Source organism: Vicugna pacos, chromosome 2 (genome assembly GCF_048564905.1).
Source record: "Vicugna pacos chromosome 2, VicPac4, whole genome shotgun sequence".
NCBI lineage: Eukaryota > Metazoa > Chordata > Mammalia > Artiodactyla > Camelidae > Vicugna > Vicugna pacos.
In genome coordinates, this window is record NC_132988.1 from 3,636,533 (window position 1) to 3,657,075 (window position 20,543).

The 20,543-nt window shown below is 47.0% G+C and overlaps 1 protein-coding gene across 4 annotated transcripts in view; it reads right to left on the bottom strand.

Moving 5' to 3' along the window:
• PDGFC (platelet derived growth factor C) overlaps window positions 1-20,543 on the bottom strand; it is a 188,496-nt gene that overhangs the window by 167,248 nt on the left and 705 nt on the right. Inside the window, exon 1 of one of the 4 annotated variants that reach the window (XM_072974805.1) lies at window positions 20,461-20,478. The exons of the other annotated variants lie outside the window; for them this stretch is intronic. The gene's annotated coding sequence lies outside the window, so the exon portion shown is untranslated. Of the gene's footprint in view, window positions 1-20,460; window positions 20,479-20,543 lie in introns of those variants that run through there. 4 annotated transcript variants of the gene reach the window in all.

The following is a 20,543-nucleotide window of genomic DNA, read 5'->3' on the forward strand; positions in this document are numbered from 1 at the left end:
CCTCATCCCTGGAGACGGAGCGGAGCACCCAGACACAGACCCTACTGAAATAATCATAGCCCTCATCTTCCATTAGCTTCTCCCATAAAGTTCCCGGCCACTTTCACCCAATCCCCAGCCCTTTGTTAAAATGGTATTTAATAATACCCCCAAGTCTAACTGCTTCTTTGTGTTTTTCTTTCCGTGCTGTGAAGCCTCTCTGCACATAAAATTTAAAATATCACAAAACGTGTTTGCCTTTCTTCTGTTAATCTGTCTTTTGTCAGTTTAATTTACATACTGCACTACAGGCACCTAAGAGTGTGGAGAGAAAGCCCCCACCTTCTACAGTTCAATAGACAATTTGAAAAGCAGCTGAGTTGGAAAAATCCCCCTCTCTGAAATGTTTATAATTGTTGAAGTGCTAGCTGACTATAAGTTTATGAAATGTAAAAATCGATAAGAATTGGCCAAAATGTCCAAATAGAAACGTTAATTGACAGGTCTTTATCACAGATAAAATCAGCAGCTTACATTTTTGTACTTTGTAAAATTTATTCATTCGTTCTTTCAATTTCTGAGCACCCACCACTACCAATGCAGACGGTTTAAAGAGAACACACAATAGACATATTTCTGCTCTTCTATATGGTTGCTTGTGAGTGTGCCAGCATCGGATTGTTTTTTAAAATTTTGAAATCACTGTCAACCACACAGTTCTGCTGAGTGGACTGTGAAGTTCTCAGTGGTTTTGTTTCTTGCTGAATGATCTGTTAAAAGGGTACTTTCCCCAGGAGACCGCCTCCCAGGGCAGAAGTTAACCAGGGCTTTTGAGTGGTTCCGTGTTCAAGGTCACGATACTTGTCTATTAAATACAATTCAAATGGCAAAGACAATGGGAAGAAGGCAACTCCTGCCGGGTCCCAGAGGCAGCCTTAGTTCTGGTTCTACTCTAACCAGAGAAACGCTTACTCCATCGAGCCAAAATCTCCAACCGGCTGGAAAGATGAAAGTCCTTGTTTTTCGCTGCAGACTCATGCACAGGGGTCCAAGATGTCACTCCTAAAGCTGCAGTGTACCCAGGTCCCTAAAATGGTCCACATCTGAAATCTCTGGGCCATTTCAAGCATAAGTTTTAGGGACAAAGAAAGTGACAGTGAAATGTCTAAACTGGCAGAAAAGAAACCAAATCCTCGCCCTAGGCACATTCTTCTGCTTCAGACTTCCTTCCCCAAAACACTGAAATGACAACCGTCGGTCACATTCTCTTATTTGTAACAGAACCTGTTTGAAACAGACAGTGCAAAGAAACATCCGATTTATAACCCAAGACAGTCTATTTCGGCAAAAAGGATCAATTTGCTCGGTTCCACAATGTTGGGTGTTTCGAATAATCCAATTTTTCTTCTAGAGCTTTTACTAAATATCTGATTTTACCTACATCCTTTTCCCCCCTAAATAAATAAGGTATTTTCCATAAAATTTAAAAAGAGTCATGAAACAAGCAGAAGCCAAGAATTTCAAGTCACAAAATAATGATGGAGTTAGCCTAAATTATAGGTTTGTTACTACATCCAGACTTACGAGGATACAGTCAAGTTTCTTAGGAAATGTAATGTTTACTGTTAATTACCATGTAGAAAATCAAACAGAAATCTTCAGTTCTTTAGTTCCTCAGTTCCTTAAATCTACATTGAAAATATACATAAAAAAGGGTATTTTTGTTATCCACTAGAAATACTGACAACCCTGGAACTTAATCGATTAATGTTTTAAGACATGACTGTTTATTTACCCCAGCATCTACTCCAGCACAAAGACCCAAGTTGCATACAAAATGGGAAAATCAATTTCAGCAGCTAGATGAGAAGGTAAACAGCACAGGTCAGTTCTCCCAGTGCCAGCGGCCCTGCCTGGTAAACCAGAGACCTACCACTAAACATTCAATAAATTGATCCACTGATGGACTGCAAAAGCCAGTGATCCTCCTAAACCTTCTAATATGCAGCCAAGGAAATGTCCTTGGTTTTTTTCTATCAGTCTGCCTAGGACTTAAACACCCAGAGTAACCTCTACAGTTTATTTTTTCCCCAGCACCAAAATAAGTCTTCAAAAGATCAGTGCAAAAATCTGTGATCAAAAGGATTGAATAATTCATCTGAAAAAAATTGCAAAGTTTGTTGTCTGTTTTGTCTATTTTTAAGACAATTACTTACAAAGAAAGGACATACTGAGTTTTGTCTTTTTAAGGAAACACCAAGGGAAATCTTAATAGTCAATGTTTGGACGACCAAAAAAAGAGCTTGAGCACAATGTTTAAATTACAGAACCCAAGAAAAAATAAAATAACGTCTTAAATATCTTGGATTCTATTGCATTATAAAAGAAGGATTTACATAGTCAAGCTTCCATTGCTCATAGGGGAGTTACTCTTTGAAAACTTTTCTCCTATAAATGAGAAAGCTTCCCCCTTGTAGAAAAGAAGGTCACTTGCTGTCACCAATTGTTGTGAAAAACTTTCACTTGACACTGACTTAGGGGACCATCTCCCGAAGAGCCAACCTGTTAAAGATATCTGGTAACCCAGTTCCTGTCCACATTTTTTTCTAGACCAGAGAGTCTCAGCTAAGGATAGAATCAGAAGGATTCTGACAAAAATCTAGGCCTTTCAAAAGGATCATTAAGAATGCATTCCCACTCCAGTGTCACCCTCACCAGCAAATGGGATACACTGTTTCCAATAAAACCACTGTAGCCTTTGTATTACCTTTGTCACTTACAGGGCACCAGGGGTGCCTAACAGTGTTATTACAAGTTAAATTACTAGATTCCTTTGTCTTGTAAAAGTAGAGAACTAAGATGTGCTTCCAGCAATGCTTCTGGACTTGTACTGTTCTTAAAAGTCTACCAGCTGGTAATACTTTAAAAGTTGCCATAAAAAGACATAAAATATGTCTTCTCATCAAAAATAAGCTGGTCTGTCCCCCCCCCCCCAAACTAGTGTAATCCAGGTCCTCTCCTCACGTGAAAACAGAACACTAAATAGAGCAAAGACTGGGAACTACCACCTAATGGAAGCAGCTGTCCGTGCTCACGAGTAACCAGGACACCCGTCTCCTCCCCGCGCCTGAGAGGGTGCGACCGCCCTGAACACAGCAAGTGTGAAAGCACAGAGCCAGTGTGCCCTTCCGCTAAAGGCAAGTCCTTTAGAACCAACAGAAGTGAAGACGATTCACTCTCCAAGAGCAAAATGTGAAAATAGAGTCTGGTCCCTTGGCCTCCTGCACGTTTGTCTTGCCTCAGATTTACTGAAAAACAGGGGCACAACCTTGTGCAGTCGGGGTGCCGCACTGATGTGAAGGGCAGAGGGCATGGTTTGCAGCTGGCTGTGACACTGGAAACCCTGGCTCAATGAGCCTGTGCCCCCTGCCAGGAGTCCTGAACCCTCCCCTCCAGGGTCTGCTGCTGGTCCGTCCACAGGTCAGAACTAAAGACAACGTGCCTGCAGTCTCATCCGGTCAGAGCTGAGAAAGTCAACTGTATTCCAGGGGGAAAAGACATTCTCTGATCATCTTACACAGTATATACATAATTAATTACTTCTGTGTACATTGCTCATCTGTATCTTACATAATCTATTATCTTATATAATCTATACATAATTACTTAATTATCTGTTACAATTACAGTTATGTATTGTAGTAAATGATTATAAAAAATAATTTGTTTCAAGATGTTTGCCTTCCAGGGGATAAATCACAGTTGTCAATCTCAAAAAGAAAAGAAAAGAAAAAGGAGAAAAAAGAAAAAAGAAGAGAGAAGAGAAAAGAAAAAAAGAAAAACTAAAAATAAGAAAGTACATGTGTCAACTAGAAAGAACACAAGGGGGAAACAATCAAAACAGAAACAAGTTAAAGCTCTTAAAAACTGGACTTTTGAGAGTCATGCTCTTCTTCCAATACACGGATTGCACTCTGGTTTCGCGAAGTTCCCTATTTAAAAATAATTTCCCTGGAAACGACACATTCCGTGCTCGCGCTGAGGAAATAAGATTCCAAGCAGTCATCATTATCGCGCAGAGCGAGGCTCCCAGTCCCCTGATTTCACTGTCTAAGCAGAAAGACGGACAGGCCCTGCAGTGTGTCCCCTTTTACTTCCTCAAAAAGAAGCAGACGGTGGTGGCCTCCCTTGGTTGTGAAATAAGGCGGCTGACTTCGGGGGAGCCCGTCCACGGGGACCTCTGGGACCCCGGGACCGGAGGGCCCCACGGACAGAGCCCACTGCGTTGCGCCAAGCGGGCTGTTTTCATGTCGCTTAGGAGACCTGCCGGCCAGCGGGGCTCTGCGCCACCGGCTGCTCCACGCGTGACCCTCTGAACTCTGCCACTTGAAAATGACGGGCGATAGGCAGGTGTGTGATCAGGCTCTGAAGTAGACAGTGGTCCATTCTGCACTATTCCGGGAGTTTAGAGAAGGTATGGATGTCAGACTGGAAAACAGGAAGGCCGGCCTGGTAGTGAACACCAAGTGACGGAGACATCATGTGTGGCCCTTATCCCCGCCAAACTGGTCCATCTCTGCCCCTCCCCCTCCATCTGAACTGCCACCAACGACTTCGCATCGGTGTCCCTGCCTCTGGCTTCCCCGTCCATCATGATCATTCCGATGCACCTTTTTTTGAAAGCAGAAAATAAATTACACGAAAACAAACGAACAGGAAACAAATCTGACTGTTCAGTGGACAGTTACTGGCCTGTGGTAGGCATGAAAATATGAAAATGGAGGGAAAGACAGACCTTTATCTTTGGAACTAGTGCAGAGGCATCCAGCCTTCTCCCTGCATCACCTCGTGGGTCTAACATGCCCCTCAGGATGTCAGACAGAGCTCTTCATATTTAAGGAATAACTTTTCCAATCTTACTTCCCACCAGAGTTGATTTGATAGAGTGTCCTCACTCCCAAGTCGACGCCTTCTGCTTAGAACTCTCTTCCTTTTCTGTTGAATTCTCCTTATCCTCCAAGACACGGCTGGCCCAGCAGCCTCCTGAGGAGTCTCTAGTGGCTGGGAAAGGGAGCCCCCAGGTTTCCCTGAGCATCTGAGCACTCGTCTGCGCGTCACAAGCCACATGACTGCTAACATCAAGGACCCCAAGGACTGCACTCTGGTGATCCGTTTTCAGGATGCGACCTGGTACCCAGAACACAAGGCATTTGATGTTTTTTGGACTGAACGGACCTCTTGATTAAAAGGGCTGCAGGAACGGGGTGCAGAGGCATCTCTGTGCTGAGCAGAGACGGGCTCTGTGCAATTCTTTTATTAGAAAGATAATCAAAGTGAGGGAGGTCACAGCGGACCTCAAGGAGCCCAGGAGACCCTCAGAACTCAAAGTCTGGTCCTCAGCCCAGCTGGGGGCTGGCTAGGATGCAAACTCCCCGGCCCCAGCCCTGACCCACAAAATCAGAACAGATTCACTCAGCTTCCCCAGTGCTCTGTAAGCACATTAAGTCTGAGGGGCACAACGGACCCATCTCAACAAGAGTAACAACCACCAGAACTCGACCGCGGGGAGGTTGCCTGACGTCAAACTCCCACAGGCGCTCAGCTGGGGCGGGGACAAGGCCCGGATGCAGAAGGCAGAGCGAGGACACGTCTGCCAGAGTTCAGCCAGCCAGCCCCTGCCGCGGGGTGATGCGGTGAGGACGCAGGAACCACAGACACAGTCACTCTGCCTGAAACCAGACACGCTAATACTCAGGCGTTAGCTAACCAGTAACTCTCGGCTTGTGCATCAGGAATTCTTGTGAAGGAATGATATTGAAAAGGGCCCAAAACTGCTGGCTTCAGGCTGCCTTCTCCAACTTGGAGTGCTAAGATCCAGCCCAACTATGAGGCCCGGGGAGTCTGCAGACATGCGTGTAACTGGTATCCCTCTAATGGGACTGAGGTGCCAATGGCAGGTGCCTGGATACCAAAGCCACAGGAAGTCAGGGGCCCACCATGTGCAGAGTTCTGAGGCCAAGGACCAGAAGCGGTCCCTGAATTTGGGTCCCTCAGGCACAGCAAGGCCCCAGCCCCTCCACCCTACTTCCTTCCCTGGACAGGCCCCCACCCAGAAGCAGCCCTGGGGAGGGACCCCAGAGACCCAAATCGGTCACATTTAGAGTTTTAATTACTTCACAGGACTGGGCCATCTCATCTTCAAACTGTAAGGTGTTTATACTCGAAGTCACTCAGAAGCCTGCATCTCTTCTGAGTGAGCTGCAAGAAACCACAGTTCTGCAGACCTATCTGTCTGGGGACAAGTGAAGGTTCCCCCTGCTCAGTTAAATTCAGGAGAAACAAAAACCACGTTGTATTTTGAGCAGGATCCAAGGGTCATGATCCTTCAGCAAACCAATTCCAAGTCCCTGTTGCCAAGGGTCACAGGGACACAGAAAAGGGTTCCCCAGGACAGGAGCACACACGGCCCCCACTCTGCAGACAGACTCAGAAAACAGCCATCTTGCGAGGCTGTCGAAATGCTCTCTCCTCTCGAGCAAATGACTCCCATAACTTGACACCAACTCCAGCAGGTTTCTCCATGGCTTTACAAGGTGTTAGAACAAAACAAAACAAAACAAAACAAAACAAAACAAAACTGTGCGGTGCCTCCAACAGATGTGAAAGCGGTCCAGCAGAGAGCCCGAGGGCCTGCCGTGGTGTCGGCCCACCGTTTATGACTTGAGGGCACATTTTTCAGGGCATCAGCACCAGGAAAACAGAGGACATTAAAGTGGTCACGTCACGTGCATTCCACTGGTTCATTTTTCAGTCCTGCAGCTTTTTACAGGCTGCACCAAGTCCTAGCTGATGCTGGTCTCCACGTGTCTTTTCAACCGACCTTTCTCCACGTCGCTCTCTTCCTCGTAGTTATATTCACTACCTCACGCACCCTGGCTCCTGCTGCTGCACTCCTGGGTCCTCGCCTGCCAATCCCACTGTTTCCTGCGTCTCCAAACCCCACACCTGTCACCTCATCCTCCCTCTGGACGCACAGACCCTGCAAAAACCCGACGTTGGTGACCTCTGCTCTCCTGTTACTAATGAGACTTGAGGCTGGACAAAAACCGCACTGCAGGGCTCACTCCTCCTCCACTGCTGGTAACCTCTGAAATCGCTTCCTCACGTTGTCAAACATCCTCTCCAGACTCACTTCCCCCAAAGCTGAACCCCCGCTGCTCCCCGGGGGGGCCCGGTCCTCACCGCCCCAGCAGCCGCCCACTGAGGTCGGGTCACGGTGCCGCGCGTTAGACTGTGGGTCCCTGACCCCTCACTCTGCATGCTGGCTCTCGGGTCCCCTCCCCGTCCCCTCCTCCCGCCCTGACCCTGCCAGCACCCCCGCTGCTCATCTCCCAGTCCCCTGCCTGGACATGCCTCCCCCAGGGCCTCTCTTGAGCCTTTTTTTAACTTTTTTAATACATACATTTATTCGTTTTCATATTCTTTTCCACTAAAGGTTATTACAAGATATTGAATATAGTTCCCTGTGCTGTACAGAAGAAATCTGGTTTTTACCTGTTTTGATATCTAGTGGTTAATGTTTGCAAATCTCAAACTCCCACATGTACCCCTTCCTGTCCCCTAACGTGGATGCACCTGCCTTTGTCTTTAGGTCCCACCAAACCCTGTCTTTTATCCACATCACAGCCAGCAGGGCCTGGCCTCCGTGCTCGCGTGGAGCCCCTGAAGCCTCAGGTCCAAGCATCGCCTTGTGGGAGACACCTCCGTCCATCAAGGGAGCTTCACTTAGGGAGGATGTCACCGTGCAGAGCTCTGGGCCACATGGGGGAGGTTAACAGGTTGTGAATTGCTGTTTTCAACATCACAGAGACTCTGACTTATCATAGACTTAAGGCCATCCAGCCCTGAGTTATTCATTAAAAAAAAATAAAAGGACCAGTGAACTAGCATGCCCCAACTCCACAGCAACTGGTATGTCTACCTTTCCCCCTTGTTTGTCAGGACCGTGAGCCGCAGCCGTGTTTCCGCTGCCAAACCTCCAGCAGCAACACGTGCAAGCTGCCAGGACGGCACGGTGCCATCGGCTTTTAAAACTTAGAAAGGCTCATTGATTTTTACTGAGCTTTCTTACACAATCCACTTCCTTTCAGGCCGAGGGAGCCAACCCTGACTGGGAGAAGTTATAGGATGAAGAAAAGTGATAGGACCGACATGAAGGGGTTCCGTTTCCTTCCCCACTTTGATCTCCACGTTGACATCCGCCTCCCGCCCGTGGCCGCGGGTCACCTGATGCCACCAGCCTACCGAGCCCCCTTCCCACCCACCCAGCCTGGCCCCTTGGGCACAGCCCTCCCCCACTTGTGCAGGAGGCACGTTAATGTTCCAATGCAACACAGCAGCTCTCCAGAGCAGGACCACCTGGGGCAGGACTTTCTACCCAGGCCTCAGGTGAGACCAGAGATGTCACAGCAAGCTGGCCATCGTCACCGTTTCATTACAGGATGGGCAGAGCTCCAGGGACTGTAAATCATAACTCTGGCTGGATTTCTGCTTTACAGAGTTGCAGTCATGCATCTCCTCCTGCTGCCAGAACAATTATTTTACAATTAGTTTAGACGTGCCTGAGCCCGGAAGGAAAATTTCCATTTCAATCGTCTTATTTCCCTTGAACAGAGAGAGCCGAGGGCTACCCAAACCAGGTCACCTCCACACTTCGCACAAGGGTTTCTCACCGTTCTCCAAAGCTGAGTGGAGGAAAGTGTCAACGCTCCACGTCTTAAGTGTGCTTTCAAACTGTGGTATGAAACAGCAGTCAGGGGTCTCCATGCACCAAAGCAAGACACACAGATACACGACCCCCCCTCCAGAATAAGCTGGTAACTCCGTTTTCAAGGCAGAACACCATCAGGATCCTATAAAACATAACACACACCCCTGAACCAGGGCTGCAAATCCATCACTGAAACATCCAGTAAATGACTCCATTTGTTTACATGGTTCTGCACCTTTTTACAGCCTTTCCATAAAGAAGTTATTACGTCCATTCCCTTTGTCTTGTTTAAGAGTGTCTGAATGGGCTCCAGGACCACAAGTCAGTTAAACAAGCTCCCCTTAGAAGGACACGGTCTCATGTAATTCACCACCACCAGGGGACATTCTCAAAACAACGTTTGTAGTTTGGAAACCCTGCCCATTTCCACACCCCAAAAGTACTTCCTGTGCTTTCCACAGGTTTGAAATGTCCAGCAGATATATTCAAATAAGTCCAATTTTTTTTTCCATTTTTCAAGCAAAAGTGTGGCATTTGCACGTCTTCCAGAAGATTTGCACCTCTGAGTGTTCTGCTACAGGAGGCTGGCCCCTTCGGAAATGACTGCCAAGGAACACGGCAAGGAAACCGGAAATCCAGGCACCCTGGTTGATTTCCGAGGATGTGAATGTCAGTTCTAAAAGGAAACCATTCTGAAGCAGTTAGTTTAATGGCATGTCCAACCGATGCCTGTTAAAAGTTATCAGCACAGATTACAGATACATTTTCTAGAGTGCCGGAAGAGTGCTTTCTTTTCTTTTCTTTTCTTTTTTTTTTAACATACAGAGGTTATTTAATCCCTAATTTTAAATTCTTGAGCACACCCGGGAACTTCAAGCCAGTTACTATTCTCAAGAAAACAGAGGTTGCCAAGAGGGCGGAGGGTGAGAAGGGATAGATGGGATTTCAAAATTGTAGAATAGATAAACAAGATTATCCTGTATAGCACAGGGAAATATACACAAGATCTTATGGTAGCTCACAGAGAAAAAAATGTGACAATGAATATATATATGTTCATGTATAACTGAAAAATTGTGCTCTAACTGGAACTTGACACAACATTGTAAAATGATTATAAATCAACAAAAAAAAGTTAAAAAAACAAAACAAAGAAAAGAAAAGAAAACAGAGGTGAAAACCACTTTTTCAAGAATCAGCACTTATCAATGTGGCGTCTAAGGCTCTCTCAGCATCTCCCAGGATCCTGACCAGATTTGACCACTGAGAAATACCTGCGATGTTTGGACTGTCGATCTTTCTACAAATGGTCAGATGGTTTTGTGACTAACACAAAATAACGATACAGTTGAAGCCACAATACATAACTATAATCCACGTGAAACTGCATCTGAAAGTCTAAAAAACACTAAACGGGCTTTGAGATCTAGTCTCCCATCACAGGGTCAAAGAATTCATTCTCATGGAGGCCTCCAGAAATAGAGTGCACTTATGTTTATAAATAAAAGGAAAGGCAGTCACGTACTGAGACACTGCTGCTTATTCAAGAGGTAACCCCTCAGTGTCTTTTTTTACTGAAGTGCAGTCAGTTACAATGTGTCAGTTTCTGGTGCACAGCACCACGTCCCTGTCATGCATATACACACATATATCCATCTTCGTATTTTTTTCACTAAAGGTTATTACAAGATACTGAATATAGTTCCCCGTACTATACAGAAGACAGTTTATTTATTTTTATATATAGTGGTTAACATCTATAAATCTCGAATACCTTGTATCACCAACAACATGAACTGATTACCAGCAGAGGACAGCTGCCTCCAGCAAACCCGCTCCATCTCTGCTCCTCAAAGTACATGAGCCAACTCTGTTCCTTGTTTTCACAGGGTTCCATCTCTGTCCTTCGAATGCATAATCAGACGGGAAATCACACTCCAGTAGGAAGGAGTCTTTAATGTGTTTCCATAGGAAAGTAGGGAAATGCTGGAAGTCACTGTGTTTCCTGCGTTCATAAACCACCTGTCGGCCTGTCTCAAGGTTTAAAGTTAAGATAAATCAGAAAGGAACCCTGCAGGTTCCCCTTTCTTCCAAACCCAGCAAGAAATTTCCAGTAAGGAACTGAACATGTTTTTTTTTGTTCTCCTCTGTTCACATCTTAATCACATTTTTAAGCTAGTGTTCCTTCCGAAGACACTGATTTTAAGCACGACTTGCTGCCCTAGGAAGAGAAATGATAAGGCAACCAGTCCCAACTTGCATGTCTCCTCACCTCAGACTAGGAACGCGGGTGGCAGTGCGGGAAGCAAGCTCTGATGCATTCCTCAGCGGAAAAGAAAAAAGATAAATAATATGACTCTTTAAAAGACAGATGTCCTCGTAAATACCCAGCAAAAATAACTGCCAGAAACAGCAGCAGATAAGCACCGCGGAAGTCCGACTTCTGCCGCTAATGGTTTCTGAGCTCTGCAGCGATTCTGGAGGCAGGTGCAGCGGCCAGCTGGGCATGTGTAAACTCAGAAGCACATCTCCATCCTGCAAACACTGAGAAGCTTAAAATAGAGCCCGCTCACGAACAAGGCTGTCTGTCCTAGGATGCCAGGAGTCTGGCTTCCAAAACCCGGCATGGCATCTAGACAGCACCTCCAAGAGAATTCACTCACAGCAACTCCTTAAATACCTGGAAGTATTTCCAGCATTGGGTACGAGGGAGCAGAATGCCCCCCCCCAACTCCGAGGGTTACTCAGTGCAAACTACATCATAGGATTCAGTTTTCCAGGAAACTTGAAATCCTTTCCCCAGCTAGTAGGAAGGCTGCTGTCTCTGCTCCTGGAGATGGAAGAGCTCTCATGATGTTAACTCTACATCACAATCTCCTGACCCTTCCCCAGCCTCCCTCTGCTTGCCATCCCTGTTGTGAAGGCTGTGTGTCATCAGCTCTTTGTTTACATAAAGCAGGCAACGGAGAGCAGTATGGACGCACCGAAGCCAGGCAGCCTGCCCCTGCACCTGCTCAGAACCTCCAATGCGCCTAACGATTGGGGGGAGCCCCGCCACCGAGTCTCAACCGCGCACACCAAAGCCGACCCCTGCTACAAGCCTGCCCAGAAAGTCACTGGAAAGATTTTGACTCAGTCTTAAACATGAAGACCACCTTTCCTCGGATGCCATCTGTGAACTGCACACTCTGTAGTGGGGACGCCCTGCAAACAGCATTAGGGCCTTTGAATGCGCGCACCCAGGGCCCCTCTCCATGTCCCTCCCGCCTCTGCACCTGCTCAGCCCTGGACCCGGCTTGTCTCTCCCCCATGATGCACCGTGTCCAGCCCCTGCTCTCTGGAGCAGGCGGTTCCCTTGGTCTAGACCGCCTTCCCCTCTTTCCCTCTCGAGCCCACTTTAAAATATGTCACCCCACCGCCACCGCGGGAACACTTCATGCACTTGTCTTCCAGGTAGAATCCACTGTGTAGTCCATCAGTGGAGGAGTCCTGAGTGCAGTAAACCCGGAGCCTTCCCAGAGCACCTGGGGCCCAGAACTAAGTCCCAGAGCTCGAAGCAGGAGATGCCAGCCTCCTTGGCCATAGCTTCTCAAGGGCAGAGCTGCATCTTATTCTCTGAGGCTCTGGGGCAGAGCTTAGCAAAGAGCAGATGCTCGTAAATAGTTGCTGTTTCCAAACAACGTTCTCATAAAACATTAGGCCATTTAACTCAGGAAGGAGGGGGCACGCGGCTCTGAGTCCTGGCTCGGAGTCAGACCCTGGTCCAGACACCTACCAGCTATGTGACCTTAGCTACTTGGCCAGTAAAGCCTCGGGGTTTTTCCAAATACTGCACTGGGAGGTTAGAAAGACAGACTGGGCACTGCCTGCAAACACTCAGCATAGTGTGGTACCCGCAGGCGCTCCTGAGGAGCTGGCGTGAAGCATCGCAAATCCAGAGACCTGCTGAGAACCCAGCCCTGAGGCCATCTGATCACCCTCAAAGGCTGCATTCAAATGCCGCCCTTCCCAGGAGCGCTTGCGTGGTTTCTCCTCAGTGGACCGGGACACGGGGCAACGCAGACCTACACCCCGCACTTAGCACCGATGTGCCACATGCTCTTTGGGGATGTTGGTTTCCCTCCAATAGCCAGACATCCGCTTTGCCTCCATCCGCCCAAACGCTGTAACAACACAGTGCCTCCTCCTTTGATTGAGAAATGGCTTGATTTCAACAGGGGAAATGCCAAGTACAAAAAAAAAAATACACAGTTTGAAAATTAATGAAGAATTAAGCCCAAACCAAGAAAGCAAAGTTAGGGAAGCCGGGCCGGCAAAGACGGTTTGGCTTAGAAACAAGGCGGAGTCCAGAGAGGAGTCTGCGCCATCACCAGGGGATTGGGAACAGCCACTCGAAGACACACAGGGTGCCTGATGTGGAGGCAGGTAGCCGAGAAAACTGGCTGGACTTCGTTAAAAACGAATTCTCCAGAAGCCAAAGGTAAAAGGAGCTAATGCAACCCAAACACTTCACTCTCAACCACTTGGCTTTAAGGATCAGTGTAATTAAGATAATTCCTCTTTAATCACTTTAGCTCCTTGGGTTCTCACATTTTGAACTTAGCAAACAATTTTTTTTAAAGGTAAATTAATCCTGTTTTGGGCAAGCAATTCAATGCAACAGCTAAGAATTTATTTCTTGATGCTCTGGACTTGAAAGAGAAACCTGAGCCACAGAATAGAATATCCTATATAATATAGGGGTAAATAAAAGTTAAAAGTTGCTTATTAAGCCCATTTCAAAGGAATCCCAGGCTGTGCGCTCTGGAGTTCACCAAACCACACGTATGGACCCATTTCTATGGAACTCTTACCATGGAGATAGCCTGCTGTAAAAAATGTTCAAAGTTGCTTCAACAAAGCAAAGCTCCCTGTGGAACCAAGTTTTCCAACATCAGCCTTTCTCTTCAACCTCATCAATAAACACACCAAAATACGGAAATAAACATTGTCCACCCACGGACCTGGGACACCTGCTTCAAATAAGACCCCAACACGTAAGAGTAACGATTCTAAAGGAAGTATTTCAAGTCATTTGCCAAACTGTCAGATTTCTACCCCAACAGAGTGTTACGTTAGACATGACGCAGATTACCTGGTCGACTGAATTAATGTGATTATTCTGACATGGTCGCCTTTAGTGTTCCTATAAATAATGCTTCAGGATCAAGGGAGTCTCACCTCCCCTGAAGACCCCCAAAGCATGAAACGTCCTGAAACCATAAAGAAAAGCTTTATACAAAGTGCTGGGACTTTGAAGCCAGAATTCCATTTGACGACTTGGGTCCCCTGTAAGGAAGAGATGTCAGCATGGGAGCAGCTGCGCACAGGTGCCCTCGAGCGTGACCTTCACAAAGTCACCTCAGGGCTCTAGTCCCCGCTCCACATGTTGGTGAGGACAGGCTTCTGGGACCCCCCTCCCAAGTCCTAAGAGTCCACACACCAAACTTCCTACTGATTTCTAGTCTGTGCAAGTTCTCCGTGAACCACACACAGAAGACGGAAAGCACACTCACTCAAGGTGGGGTGGTGTCAGCCTCTCAAAATTCACCACTGTGAGGGGTCCCTGGTCCAGATCACCAGATGGCCCCATCTGAAGAATACACAGGGGTGTGCACAGCAGTGGTGCTCATGAGAAGGGAACTCCCTTAAATGTTCACAGCAACAATGTTTACGTAGCCTAGACATGGAAGCAACCTAAGTGTCCATTGACAGATGACTGGATAAAGAAATTGTGGTGTATTTATACAATGGAATACCACTCGGCCATAAAAAAGAATGAAATAATGCCATCTGCAGCAACATGGATGGACCTGGAGGTCGTCATTCTAAGTGAAGCAGGTCAGAGAAAGACAAATACCATATTATATCACTTATATGTGGAACCTAAAAAAAAGACAAATGAACTCATTTACAGACTAGAAATAGATTTACAGACATACAAACCAAATTTATGGTTCCCAAAGGAGAAAGGAGATTGAGGGAGGGATAAATTAGGAGTTTGGGATTAACAGATACACACTACTGTATATAAAACAGATAAACAACAAGGTCCCACTGTACAGCACAGGGAACTATATTCAATACCTTGCAATAGCCTGTAATGAAAAAAAATATGAAAAAGAATATATATGTGTATAACTGGGAAAAAAAGGTAAAAAAAGACCACACAGAAAGGATGGTCTATTTAATCCTGATGACAGCAGGTGCTACCCAGGCCCCGTGTGCCAGGACCTCGCTCTCGCCTCCCAGGCCCCCATGCTGAGAGGCCACAGGCAGAAGGCTGGCTCAGGGCCAGTCGCTTTCTTCCTCCAGGACCTTCAAGCAGCAGGTGGGTCAGGCCTGAGTACCAAGCAGTGGGGAGAAGAGGAGGATAGTTTTAATCCCCATATGAACTAAATCGTCCGTAGCTCAAAGTGTCAAAATCTTTGACCATCAGGGTGGCAGGTGCACGGTCAGTCGGGAAGGAGGCCAGCAGGGTTGCCGGAGCGTCCCAGGTGTCCTGAGCCTGCCAGGCATCAACGCCCAGTTTCAGGTTCAGAGATGGTCCATTTGTCCCAGAGGAACAGCCAGGCTCCTTCCCGATCCCCTGGGAATGTTCTGATGCTTTAATGACCAACGTGGTGGTACCAGTGCATGACAACTGAAAATCAGCCACGAGGCAGGTGCTCTAGGGACAGACAAGGGAGATGTGGGGGGAAAAATATCACAGTTGGAGGCAGGGGTGGGGAAAAATAATTCACAGAGGCTGTTTAACCAACGAGTTACACAGACATTACCCAGCATTAGACAGACATATGCTGGCTTAGTATCATGCTTTCAAAACCATCAGAGACAGCAAAATTAGACTAAGTAAATCGATGGACTTTTATTATGACTTCTCCTATCTGGGCTGATATCAATAAAAACCTATAGGGGTGGAGGGATAAATTGGGGATTTGGGATTAGCAAATATTAACTACTATATCAAAAACAGATAAACAGCAAAGTCCTAATGTACCGCACAGGGAACTATATTCAATACCTTGTAGTCACCTATAATGAAAAAGAATATGAAAGGAATATATGTATGCATACGTATGACTGAACCATGATGCTGTGCACCAGAAACTGACACAACATTGCAAACTGACGATACTTCAGTTAAAAAAATAAAAAATAAATAAACTGTGGGGAAAGGTCTAGGAGTCTTGGACACATTGGGGGGGCGGTGGTTGTGGACATTATGAATGCATTGATTCAATTATTATTTATTTAACACACATCATCACATCGTCATCTGAATGCTGTTTCTACCAAAACTGTGCAAGTTCACGGACAAAACGGAATTCTAGCGGGCCAAAGACTGAAAAACATGAACTGGCAGAGGCTGTGAAGAAGATATGCAGGAAACACATTTCAGGAAGGATGGCACAAGAGCAGACACAGCTAGATCGCAGTGCCCGCGGCACGGCGCTACCAAACGCGCCCAGGAGCAAGGTCCGGGTCTCGGGTCGGACCCCAGCATCTACTTACAGCCATTTAACAAACGAGACACTCGGCCCTGAAGTGTCTTACAACCTTTGTGCTTTCTGATCTGTTCTTAGAGGTAAACACCAAGGATGGCACATTAAGTGTACAAGATGACAGTGGGCAGTGGGGGAACAGTTACTGTAAAATAGAAGGGGGAATTCTGTGACCCAGTGTGAAAAACAACATCATCATTACATAATGGTTCTTCACTGCTTCCACTTCCTCAACTGTCCCAAGCAAAGAACCAGGGGGAAGTTAAATAAAAAGAAGTGTCTAAAAAACAAAAATCTATGTCACAAAGGTCACGCACTACAGCTGACAGACGAGCTGGCAGGAAAGCCCCTGTGGCCCTCGGGCAGAGCCTTCTCACTCAGGGACACTGTTCTAAAGGTTGTGACGATCTGCTCTGAAGCCACCACCTAAAAAGGGGGATGGGGAGTGGACTGGCAGCAGGAGGAGGAGAAAGACAGACAGGAGAGCCATGCACACAAGACTGTGTCCTTGGCAAGGGGTTGCGAGGGGGCCACTTGTCCCCAGAGTAAACGGCCCCACAGGCCACAAGAGTCCTGGAGATAAAGAGCAGGAACAATAAATGACGCTCAGTGGGGGGATGAGAGGAAGGAGGGACTGGGGGGAGGGGAGTAAGAGGTACAAAGTATTATGCATGAAACACAAAGATGGCTCGCACCACACAGGGGCTGCAGCTGATACTTTATAATAACCATAGATGGAGTACAGCCTTTAAAAACTGTGCATCATTATGTTGTGCACCTGCAACTCGCATCACATTGTACAGTGACTACACTTCGGTTTTTTTAAAAATGAGGTTCACAGGGATAGCCCAAGCAGGGCATGTCCCAAAGCTGTCCTCGGAGTGGGAAGAGAAGAGAACAGAAGGAGGCTTGTTTCAGGTCAAAAGGTGAATCAGAATCCCCCTCCTGGCTGGGGGAAGGTACAGCTCAGCGGTACAGAGCCTGCTGAGCATGCACAAGGTCCTGGGTTCAATTCCCAGTACCTCCACTAAATAAGCAAATAAATAAATAAACCTAATCACGTCCCTCTAAAACAAACAAAAAGCGTTTTCAAATAAAATAAAATAAAAAACTCCCTCTCCAATGACAAGAGACCTTATTCCAGCAACAACGCTGTGCCTGGTGTCTCCTAGGGTTTGTTCCATTTTTGATGGACGTGGCCCCTTCCCTGCAGCACCACCCCAGGGCTGACCCCCTCCGTGCTGGGCATTCTCTTCTAAAACGAGTGCACACAGATGGCGGTCATTTTCCCTCTGCTCTCACAGGGAGGCCAGGCCAGAAGCCCCACCTAAGTCAGGGTTCTTACCTTCTCCCTCCCTCTTTTGAGTTAAATCTGGGTGGAGACCCTGGGGTGATAGGTGAGACTTCATTGTGAGTAGTCAGGTTCAGGATGAAAGACACAAAGGCCACTTAACATACTGGAGGATGCAATTACGTTTACAGTCAAGAGGCAAGAATTGCAGCAGGGTTTTAAGTAAACAACCAAGTAACTAGTAACAGGGTAAAGGAGACTGAGCCCTCAAACCTAACTGTGAAGCGCCTGCACCTGTCCCAGCCTCAACCCCAGCCCCTGGCACTGACGACAGCAATCAATGTCCACCGATAACCACGTCCCAGGACGCCCAGGACACTGAGCAGGCCTGGGGGGTCTGACCCGCTCAGCACAGCAGGGGGCCTGGGGGTCTTCAAGGTAAGAGACTACCACTGGGGAGGGGCGGCTGAACGCCAGGAGGAGCTCCCACAGTCAGGACAGATGAATCTGGACATTTCCTATTTAGCACCGGGAAGACCTTTCACAAAAGGATGCAGTGTGCAAACTGGGCTGATGGCATTTTCTGTGTGGCCTCCTCAGGTGGGCGGGCACTTACAGAGTCAGACAGTCATCTAAACTGAGAAGAGCAAGCAGGCACTCAAAAACTGGTTGGAGTCTGGGATTCACAGATACACAATGCTGTTCACAAAACAGGTAAACAACAAGGACTTACTGCATAGCACAGGGAACTGCATTCACTATCTCCTAATAACCTATAATGGAAAAGAATCTGGAAATATATATATGTATGTATGTATATGTGTAATTGAGTCATTTTGGAGGGAGGGTATAGTTCAAGTGGTAAGAGCACATGCTTAGCATGCATGAGGTCCTGGGTTCTATCCCCAGTACCTCCTCTATAAATAAACAAATAAACAAATAAATCTAATTACCTCCCCCCAAAAAACAAAATAAATAAATACATTAAAAAAAATAACTGAGTCGTTTTGCTGTACACCTGAACCTAGCATTGTAAATCAACTACACTTCACTAAAAAAAAAAAAAATTTTAAATCAACCATAATTCAAGCGGATGGCCAAAAATACCCACATGAGGGAGTGGAAAACGTGAAAGCCACAAAAACAGAAGTTGCAGCAAATCTGTGGACATTCCAGGGGGCCCTCCTTTAGCGTTCACCTGCTAAACTCCAGTCACGGACCCAGGAATCCTAAGATCCCCCGCAAATCACTCTGAGCCTGTGCAGGGAGACAGCTCCACACTGCCCCCTGGTGCTGGCCGGCCCCGCGGCTCCAGGCTGGAGGGGACAAGGTGCGGGCAGGGCCTCGGCCTCCAGGGACTTCCGGCTGCCCACCCTACAAGCACTAAACAGAGCCTCATCCTCGCACGCCCATTCAGAAATAAACGGCTATTTTTAGCAGCATGCATCTTGGGAATGGAAATGGCTGGGCCCCAGAAGGCAACGGACAGTGTGTGCCTGGCTTCCTGGACCCACCTCTGGGAGGGTGTGAGCGTCCCCCGCCCACAAGGACCCTGGGGAAGTCCGGGAGCCCAGGCGGAGGTGATGATGCAAGTGTATCACAAGAAACAGGGACAAGGTCAGGGCGAGGACTGGCTCAAGTCGCACAGGTAATCAGGAAGATGAGGGCCGATGAGTCAGAGCTGCAGGAGAAAGGACTTAGGACAGAAAAAGTCAAAAACAGAAGACAGAAGCCAGGGAGGGCGCGCATGGCCACTGTGGAACAGCTGGTCCGGTAAGAAGTGGTATTTTGAGCCGCATATTTTTTTTCAAAGGAGAAAGCACAAAGGTGGGTCGGGCCGTTTCCTGCCAGGGTCCACCTGGGGCGGGGGCTGCTGGGATCACTGCCCCCAGCCCTCCGCAGCTCCCATGGCTGGAGACCCACCCGTGCAGGTGCCCCGGGCTGTCCCACCCAGCAAGCTGTAGGCAGCAACCGCGTGCACACTGGGTTTTAAACCCGGTCCTGCTGCACATCCCGCAAATGCAAACTGTCCAACAAGGTCCCAGGAATCCTTATGGTATCTGTTTTTTGTACTCTAGAACTTTCTGCACTTTCTTAAAGATGAACACTTTAGAGAGTTTACGTTCAAAGCTGAAGCTCTGAAACTCCCCCAAAACATAAAGTTGCTGTGACTTAAAAACCCTACACACCGATCTGATTTCCTAATTATGCCACTTGCGTTCATTTCGCCTGGATAACGAAGGGACAGCATGCTGGCATTCCCAATAGATGGCATACAAAGCAGTAAAAAAACATATACATTTCTCTTCAAATAACACTGAGAGCCACCTCTGGTAAACAGGGTGTTTAATAATCTAATTTTAGACAGCCTACATTAACATGGTGGTTTCACAGGCAGGATAAGATTTCTATTTACAAAACAGTCTCAAAAAATGACTTCATAATGGGAGATCAAGAGGAAAAGAGTTTAGAAATTGAATGATGTAAATCATATGGGGTTCAGAGGCTAAGCAAATTACACACCCTGAAGCAGCCATGGCTTTATGAAAGGAGCCTTTCTCCAGCTCCCCGCAATCCCAGCCCAAGAAAACTTGCATCTGAGAGTTTTCTAAACATTTCAGGTACACTTGAAAGCTGAAAGTAATTCTCATTTCCTCGGCAGGATTAAGTCGTTTCCAGCACACACAAAATAGCAGTCACTCACCATCACACAGAAAAACACACCACCAAAAAGGTGAGGGCGTCAGAGTACAAAGGCGCATTAAAAAAAGAAAGAAAAGAAAAGAAAAAAAATTGGGCAAAAGAGAAATCCATGTTTTAATTCCCCCTGAAAATGTCCACACAGCCTCTTGACCTCTTATTTCCTGTCTACTTACTGATTAACTGATGGCTTTCCACTGCGAGCGCTTCAATTAATGAGGCTGATACATGTCTCGGCAACTCCAATAGAAAAAAGCTG